The sequence below is a fragment of the Grampus griseus genome (genome assembly GCF_964374135.1).
Source record: "Grampus griseus genome assembly, chromosome: 6".
In the NCBI taxonomy this organism is placed as follows: domain Eukaryota; kingdom Metazoa; phylum Chordata; class Mammalia; order Artiodactyla; family Delphinidae; genus Grampus; species Grampus griseus.
In genome coordinates this window covers 27,071,010-27,080,712 of record NC_139000.1, presented here as the reverse complement: position 1 = coordinate 27,080,712, position 9,703 = coordinate 27,071,010, and the positions used below count along the sequence as shown (strand labels likewise).

The 9,703-nt window shown below is 40.0% G+C and overlaps 1 protein-coding gene across 1 annotated transcript in view; it reads left to right on the top strand.

Annotated features, from left to right (window-relative positions):
* The window catches only part of TMEM38B (transmembrane protein 38B), a 110,571-nt gene that overhangs the window by 4,040 nt on the left and 96,828 nt on the right, over positions 1 to 9,703 (top strand). The gene's annotated exons all lie outside the window — the stretch shown is intronic.

The following is a 9,703-nucleotide window of genomic DNA, read 5'->3' as shown; positions in this document are numbered from 1 at the left end:
CCCCAGCAACAAGTTAAGATCTCCTTGAGGGCAGTGACAGTTTATAACATTGAGTCTTCACAACAGCCTTGCCAGTGACCTCACTTTTTTTTTTTTTTTTTTTTTTTTTTTTGCGGTATGCGGGCCTCCCCCTGTTGTGGCCTCTCCCGTTGCGGAGCACAGGCTCCGGATGCGCAGGCTCAGCGTCCATGGCTCCCGGGCCCAGCCGCTCCGCGGCACGTGGGACCCTCCCGGACCGGGGCACGAACCCGTGTCCCCCGCATCGGCAGGCGGACTCTCAACAACTGCGCCACCAGGGAAGCCCGTGACCTCACTTTTAAAATGAGAAAACTATACCGAGACTAGCTCCATTAAGAATACTCCTCTAGCCTCCCCTGAAAGACGACACTGAAATGCAACTTGAACAGGCTGAATTTTCGTGAGAAATCCCAAGTCTAAAGCTCTTCTTTTTTTTTTTTTTTAATTTTTATTGGAGTATAGTTGATTTACAATGTTGTGTTAGTTTCAGGTGTACAGCAAAGTGAATCAGTTATACTTATACATATATCCACTCTTTTTTAGATTCTTTTCCCATCTGGGCCATTACAGAGCATTGAGTAGAGAGTTTCCTGTGCTATACAGTAGGTCTTCATCAGTTATTTATTTTATATATAGTAGTGTGTATGTGTCTATCCCTAAAGCTCTTCTTAAAAGTTTGTTTCTCAAAATATCCATTCACCAAGTCTCTTGCAGCACCTGCCTGATGAGGTTTCACCAGCTAAGAATGGCTTGAGATGACCCAAATATGTATAAGTTACGCACAACAGGCTTTGTCCTTAAAAGGCCAAAGGATGAAAGGGGTCAGGAGAATGGACAGCTTAACTGCTGACCTGCAGGCCAAAGGTTAGCTAAAAGTCATATCCTTAAATAAAAAGGTCAAAGATAAGGAAGGAATCTAAAAGCTTAATGGCAATGCAAAGTGGGGGATTTAAAGTGGCAGGTGTTAGGAAGGAATGCCAAGGGGAGAGTGTGGTTCAGGATTACAAGAAGCCAGGGCATGGGCTCCTAAACACACCCTCCCTTCTATGACTATTGGAGTTTACTATAAACAGGGAAATTTCTGTTCTATTTTCTCTTTATTGCTAATGACCTATCATTAGCATTAAAAATCACTAGGTTTAAAAGATTTTTAATCTAGATTTTAAAAAGCACTAGATTTTTACATAAACCTTAGTTAGATTTGTAATCTACCAAATAATGTTTACTCTAAGAATTTAATTTCCAGAGCTCAAGGGGGTAGTCGAATGAGGCAAGCTGTAGACTTGCCTTTTCTGGATAATTTTAAAAATCAGGGTTATCCAATATGTTCATACACTTGGACCTTAGTAACTCTCCTTCGAGGAAGCTATCATAAAGAAATAATCAGAATTATGGTCAAAGGATTATATATATGGGTATCTATTTCAGAATTGTTTACAATACAATGTAAGTAAAAATAAAGTAAATTTATGGTAATAAAAGTCAGAGCCAAGATTTGCTGAGTGCTTACGATATGCCAGGCACTGTGACAAGAGCTTCCTGCATATCAGCTCACCTAATCTTCATAACAATATTATATTGCTAATATAATATCAATTATATGTATTGTTCTCACTTCACAGATGATGAAACTGAAATTTAGGAGATTTTTTTTTTAATGAGTGAATTAAAAAAAATTTTTTTTAATTTTATATTGGAGTATATTTGATTAATAGTGTTCTGTTAGTTTCAGGTGTACAGCAAAGTGATTCAGTTATACATGGACATGTATCTATTCTTTTTCAAATTCTTCTCCCATTTAGGTTATTACAGAGTACTGAGTAGAGTTTCCTGTGCTATACAATAGGTCCTTGTTGGTTATCTATTTTAAATATAGCAGTGTGTACATATCAATCCCAAACTCCCAATCCATCCCTTCTCGCTCCCCCCTTCCCCCTGGTAACCATAAGTTCATTCTCAAAGTCTGTGAGTCTGTTTCTGTTTTGTAAATAAGTTCATTTGTATCATTTTTTTTAAGATTCCACGTATAAGCAATATCATATGATATTTGCCTTTGTCTGGCTTACTTCACTTAATATGATCATCTCTATGTCCATCCATGTTGCTGCAAATGGCATTGTTTTATTCTTTTTAATGGCAGAGTAATATTCCATTGTATATATGTACCACATCTCCTTTATCCATTTATCTGTTGATGGACATTTAGGTTGCTTCCATGTCTTGGTTATTGTAAACAGTGCTGCAATGAACATTGGGGTGCATGTATCCTCTCAAACTGTGTTTTTCTCAGAATATATGCCCAGGAGTGGGATTGTTGGATCATATGGTAGCTCTATTTTTAGTTTCTTAAGGAACCTCCATGCTGTTCTCCATAGTGGCTATACCAATTTACATTCCCATCAACAGGGTAGGAGTGTTCCCTTTTCTCCACACCCTCTCCAGCACTTATTTTTTTGTAGATTTTTTGATGATGGCCATTCTGACTGGTGTGAGGTGATATCTCATTGCAATTTTGATTTGCATTTCTCTAATAATTAACAGTGTGGAGCATTTTTTCATGTGCCTGTTGGCCATCTGTATGCCTTCTTTGGAGAAATGTCTATTTAGGTCTTCTGCTCATTTTTTGATTGGGTTGTTTGTTTTTTGATTTTGAGCTACATGAGCTGTTTGTAAATTTTGGAGATTAATCTCTTGTCGGTCACATTGTTTGCAAATATTTTGTCCCATACTGTGGGTTGTCATTTCGTTTTGTTTATGGTTTCCTTTGCTGTGCTTTTGAGTTTAATTAGTTGCCATTTGTTTACTTTTGTTTTTATTTTCATTACTCTAGGAGATGGCTTGGAAAAGATATTGCTGAGATTTATGTCAAAGAGTGTTCTGCCTATGTTTTCCTCTAAGAGTTTTATAGTATCTGGTCTTACATTTAGGTCTTTAACCTATTTTGAGTTTATTTTTGTGTATAGTGTTAAAGAATGTTCTAATTTCATTTGTTTTACATGTAGCTGTCCAGTTTTCCCAGCAGCATTTATTGAAGAGACTGTCTTTGTCTTTTCTCCATTGTATAATCTTGCCTCCTTTGTAGTAGATTAATTGACCATAGGCACATGTCTGGGCTTTCTATCCTGTTCCATTGATCTATATTTCTGTTTTTGTGCCAGTACCATACTGTTTTGATTACTGTAGCTTTGTAGTATAGTCTGAAGTCAGGGAGCCTGATTCCTACAGCTATGTTTTTCTTTCTCAAGATTGCTTTAGCTATTCAGGGTCTTTTATGTCTCCATATAAATTTTAAGATTTTTTGTTCTGGTTCTGTGAAAAATACCGTTGGTAGTTTGACAGGGATTGCATTGAATCTGTAGACTGCCTTGGGTAGTATAGTCATTTTGACAATATTGAGTCTCCCAATCCAAGAACATGGTATATCTTTCCATCTGTTTGTGTAATCTTCGATTTCTTTCATCAGCATCTTATGGTTTTTGTAGTACAGGTCTTTTGTCTCCTTAGGTAGGTTTATTCCTAGGTATTTTATTCTCTTTGATGCGATGGTAAATGGGATTGTTTCTTTAATTTCTCTTTAGGAGATTATTTAACTTGCCCAAGTTTCCACTGTTGGAGCCAGAATTCAACCCTTGTCATTTTTACTCAAAATCACTGCTTTACACAGACATTTTTTTTTTTTCCATCAGAGTTCTTGATTCTTTTTGAGCCTAACTACCTTAATAGACCCTCACAGACCAGGCATATTACCCAATAACATTATTGGGTAAACAAACACAACTCCAAAAAAACCAAGCTTCCTGTTCAGAAGCACCAGGCTGGGGGTAATACAATAAGTCCCCGGCAGGTAGACTGTTCTATAGAGGCAGGATTGAATGTGAGCCCACAGGGCAACTGGACTGTGCCACAGTCTGGACTTGATGGGGTGCCAACATGAGCTGGCTTCATTTTTTCTCAGTCACTGTGGCAAACGAAAGAATGTTGCTCACCATCTGGTTCTACAAGAATGAAGTCACTAGCCACGGCGGTCACTGACCTTTAATACACCCTGAAAGGAGTTCAGCGTGGAGATCAGGAATGAGGCACTCTGTGCTTTGGTAAGAACTGGGAGAACAGGCCTTCAGATAGTTCGATATTTTCAGGAGAAAATTTTATGGACCCAATTTCTTTCATCTTCTTTTACCTAGAAAAGCACTAAAATCATTAATGGAGACATATGCTTAGCCCAGCAGCAACCTTCTACTGAGATGTGTGCCTGATTGCACATACCCGCTTCACCAAAATCACATATATATTGACCTCCCCTGACCCTTCTCTTTGGAGAAGTCCCTCAGAGCTATCTGAGAGGCTGTTTCCGGGCTATAGTCTTCATTAAGCTGCCCAATAAAACTGAAGCCACAGCTCTCACAGTGTGCATTTTTTGGTTTTTTTTCAGCTGACACTGCCTTCAACCATGCTCTGCCTGATCTTCCTTTTCCATGCTATAATGGCGTTTGGGCAGAGTCCATGCCTTTCCAGTCTTTCAGGAATAAAAAGACCAGTTCAGGCCAATTCAAAAGCCCATCTCATCTCCTTCCCACCTCCACCATATATTGTAAAATACTTGGGTGTAAAAATTAGTTTTTAGAAGACAGTCACCTATATACTTGCAAAGAGAACTTTCTAAGCAAAAGGTTAAAAATACACATCTTCTTTCTTTTCCTAAGCACTTTGATTTAAAGAATAAATGTGTAAGTGTTACATGGTCAGATAAAATGTTTAAGTGAATGTGCTAAATGTGTATAAATGTTAAAAGCTATACGTTTTATCATTTGTGGTTATAAGTATACTAAATTTAAATGGACTCAATTCAGCTGCCATGCTTTTATAAATTGATAAAGTATTCTAAAATCTATAGTTTTTGTATTCCAGAAGTGATGCTTTTAAAGATATGATTGATATAATGGGGGGATATGGTAATATGCTCAGAAAATTGTTATCAAAAAGTTATTTTCCAAAGCTATCTTTAATGAAAAAAATGGAGAGTGGAAGTGGGGTTAGTAACAGTAGTATTTATTCTTTTAAAAATATTTTTGAGCTCTGCAAAAGACAATGTCAAGAGAAGGAGAAAGCAAGCCACAGGCTGGGAGAACATATTTGCAAAAGACACATCTGATATAGGACTGTTATCCAAAATATACAAAGAACTCTTAACACGCAACAAGAAGAAAACAAACAATCTGATTAAAAAATGGGCCAAAGACTTTAACAGATACCTCACCAAAGAAGATATGCAGATGGAAAATACACCTATGAAAAGATGCTCCGCATCATATGGCATCAGGGAAATGGAACTTGAAACAATGAAATACCACAACACACTTATTAGAATGGCTGATATCTGGAACACTGACAACACTAAATGCTGGAGAGGAAGGGGAGCAACAAGAACTCTCATCTGTTGCTGATGGAAGTGCAAAGTGGTGCAGCCACTTTGGAAGGCAGTTTGGCAGCGTCTAACAAAACTAAATATATTCTTCCATATGATCCAGCAATTGTGCTTTTTAGCATTTACCCAGAGGAGATGAAAACTTGTGTCCACACGAAGACCTTTACATGGACGTTCACAGCAGCTTTATTAGTAATTGCCAAAATCTGAAAGTAACCAAGATGTCCTTTCAGTAGGTGAATGGGTAAATAAATTGTGGTACATCCAGACTATGGAATATTATTCAGCACTAAAAAGAAATGAGTTATCAAGCCATGAAAAGATATAGAGGAACCTTAAATGCATATTACTAAGTGAAAGAAACCAATCTGAAAAGGCTACATACTGTATGATTCCAACAATATGACATTCTGGAAAAAGGCAAAACTATGGAGACAATAAAAAGATCAGCATTGCCAGGGGTGGGAGGGGGAGGGATGAATAGGCAGAGCACAGAGAACAGTGAAAATACCCTGTGTGATACTATGATGATGGATACATGTCACTATACATTTATAGAAACCCTTAAAATGTACACCACCAAGAGTAAATTCTAATTGTTTTTCAATGGGTCTTTGTGCAAATATATTCTTATTTCCTCCTTTCTTATATCACCTTGCTTTTTTCTCTTAACACTATATTCCGGAGTTCTTCCCACACCAGAGAACTTTCTCATTCTTTTTAATATCTGAATGTATTATATCATGTAGATATACCTTAGTTAACCAGTACCTTATGAGGGACACAGGCTTTTTCCAGTCTTTTGCCAATACTAACAATCCCATGATGAATAGCCTTCAACATACATGATTTCCCAATTTTGCAGGTATATCTGTAGGATAAATGCATTCTCAGCAGCAATGTATGGGAATTCTTTTTTTTTAATTTTTATTTATTTTTTTTATACAGCAGGTTCTTATTAGTTATCCATTTTATACATATTAGTGTATATATGTCAATCCCAATCTGTATGGGAATTCTTGTTTCCCCATGGATTCACCTGCAGAGTATGCTGACAATTGCTGGGTTATTTGCCAGTCTGATAGGTGAAAATGCTATTTCAATGTGGTTTTAATTTGCATTTTTCTTTCTTTATTTAATGTATTTATTTTTGGCTGCGTTGGGTCTTTGTTGCTGTGCACAGGCTTTCTCTAGCTGCGGTGAGCAGGGGCTACTCTTTGTTGCAGTGCGTGGGATTCTCATTGCAGTGGCTTCTCTTGTTGCAGAGCACGGGCTCTAGGTACACAGACTTCGGTAGCTGTGGCACGTGGGCTCAGTAGTTGTGGCTCATGGGCTATAGAGCGCAGGCTCAGTAGTTGTGGCGCACCGGCTTAGTGGCTCCGCGGCATGTAGGATGTTCCTGGACCAGGTATCAAACCCATATCCCCTGCATTGGCAGGCAGATTCTTAACCACTGTGTCACCAGGGATGTCCCTGTGTTTTTCTTTTATGAGTGAGGCTGACATCACATGTTTATGGGTCATTTGTATTTCTGTGAACTGTCTGTAGATTTTCTTTTTTTCCATTGGGTTGTTAGGCTTTTTTCTTCCCAATTTTTAAAAGTTCTTTTTATATACAGGAGATCAACCTTTTGTCTATGATGTGAATTACAAGTATTTCCCCCAAATTTTTCATTTGTCTTATGACTTTATTTATGGTGCTTATTTGCCATGTAATAAGAATTTTAATTTTATGCTGTGCAGTTTATCAATTTTATGGTTCTGGGTTTTTGAGTCACAGCTAGAAAAGCCTCCTTGACTCTGAGGTTTTATCCTCCTAGGTTCTCTTTAAAACCTTGCCATGAGACCTCATCTCTGAAGTTTCTGGGGTAAGAAATGGGAGGGGTGCTGAATATTCCCTCCTTTTTAATAAGAATGACTTATTAAGAAGTTTAATGTTACATATTTCAAATAAATTAAATTGGATAAAAATCGCTCCTTCACCAAATTCTAAATTTTCCTCTAATAAAGAGAAATTTCAAAAACTCACTCCCTGGAACTCTGACAAGAGGATGGGAGGAACTCAGGGCCCACCAGGTCTGAGACAGATTAGCACCACTATCCTGACCTGGCAGAGCTAAGAGGACACACACAATCTTGGGCTGGAAGAAAAACATCCAAAAGGCAGGAAGGAAAAAACACATAATAGAAGTTCAGAAGGGCAACTTTCTCAAATATGGGGGCCCCAGGGCTTCCCTGGTGGCGCAGGGGTTAAGAATCTGCCTGCCAATGCAGGGGACACGGGTTCGAGCCCCGGTCCAGGAAGATCCCACATGCCATGGAGCAACTAAGCCCGTGTGCCACAACTACTGAAGTCTGCGCACCTAGGGCCTGTGCTTCGCAACAAGAGAAGCCACTGCAATGAGAAACCCTCGCACTGCAACGAGGAAGCAACATCTCCTGTGACCCCTGGTCTCCCTGGTGTAACTGGAACCCAGCTCAGATGTGGCCATGCAGAGGGGATGCCTGACAGGCCAGAGTGGTACAGGCCGAGATGTGTGCTTCCTGGGGCACAGAGCAGGGCAAAACCTCTACTGCCCCCTCCCCGAAAGAAGGACCAGGCAATACATTTTAATGAAAGTTTTTTTTTTTTTTTTTTTTTTTTGCGGTACACGGGCCTCTCACTGCTGCAGCCTCTCCTGTTGTGGAGCACAGGCTCCAGACGTGCAGGCTCAGCGGCCATGGCTCACGGGCCCAGCCACTCCACGGCAAGTGGGATCCTCCCGGACCGGGGCATGAACCCGTGTCCCCTGCATCGGCAGGCGGACTCTCAACCACTGTGCCACCAGGGAAGCCCTAATGAAAGGTTTTTTGAAATCTATTGAGATTGATATGAGATATATGATATTAATACATTGCCTTGCCTTGCTGGAATAAATATTTACGTGGTCATGGTATAATTGTATTTTCATATACTGTCAAATTGTGTGCCCCATCTATATCTTGACCGTGATATAAGGCATCTCTGAAAAAGTCAGACTTTTTCAAAAGGAGCCTTTACTAAAACCTAAGTGGGTATGCAGAGCACCTTGTCTAAGGACACCTTGTGCCATTGCCTTTTCTGCCACTCCATCACTCTATGTAAGAGGATGTGTGAAATGCAACTGTTTCAAACCACAGCCCAAGAGAGACAGGGGCTGTCAGAGCTAATCAGTTTCTCAGGCCTTCCTTGATCTGCTTCCCACCCCTTTCTCTGGATATCAGGCCTCCAGATACCCAGATCACACTTAAGGTATTTTGCATGTTCACTTTGGCTTCTGGCAGATAGAAATTCTTTTCTTATCTTCCTTCCTAGACTAAATTTCCTCCCTAAGCTCCAGAGCTTCTGAAAACAGCCTTGCACTGTCTCCTTTGTCCTTCTCTGAGAGGCTGTATGACTCTAGGCTCCAGGAGGAAAGATGCTCCATCACAGGAACTGAGAAGGATGGATGTACTGGTGAAAAGACAGAGGAGATAAAGCAGAGAAAAGACAGCTCTTGGGAATAGAAAACTACACTGTGCTTGGGTATCAGGATACATCTACTTGGACATATAAAGAGAACTGAATACAGCAAGTTGGGGATGGGATGGGAAATATAAACGCCTCAAGGAAGGGTTATTATTATTCACTGAGTGCCTATTACATGCCAGGCATTTTATAAATGCCATCTTTGATACTTCTAATCTTTTAATGGAGGTATTTGCTTTAGTTTACAGTCAGGGCAATTGTGGCTTAGAAGAGTCTAGGAGACCAACCTGAGATTCACGCAGTGAGCAAGCAGCAAGGCTAGGCTCTGAATTCAGCACAGGCCAAATTTCTCTGTGTTCTTCTACCTTGAAAAATAGAAACCTCCCATGAAGGAAATGCTCACTGCATGTAGGCAATGATTGAAATGGATTTTTTCTTTTTCTTTTTTTTTTTGCGGAATGCGGGCCTCTCACGATTGTGGCCTTTCCCGTTGCGGAGCACAGGCTCTGGATGCGCAGGCTCAGTGGCCATGGCTCACGGGCCCAGCCGCTCTGCGGCATGTGGGATCTTCCCGGACCGGGGCACGAACCCGTGTCCCCTGCATCGGCAGGCGGACTCTCAACCACTGCGCCACCAGGGAAGCCCATGGATTTTTTCTTTTTAAAGCACAGAGTAATTTGATTGGTGATCTAGGTTTTCTATCCAGAAGAATTCTTTGATAGACCATAAATTATCCAAAGGACGTGATGGGGGTTCCATCCCTCTCAGCATTTA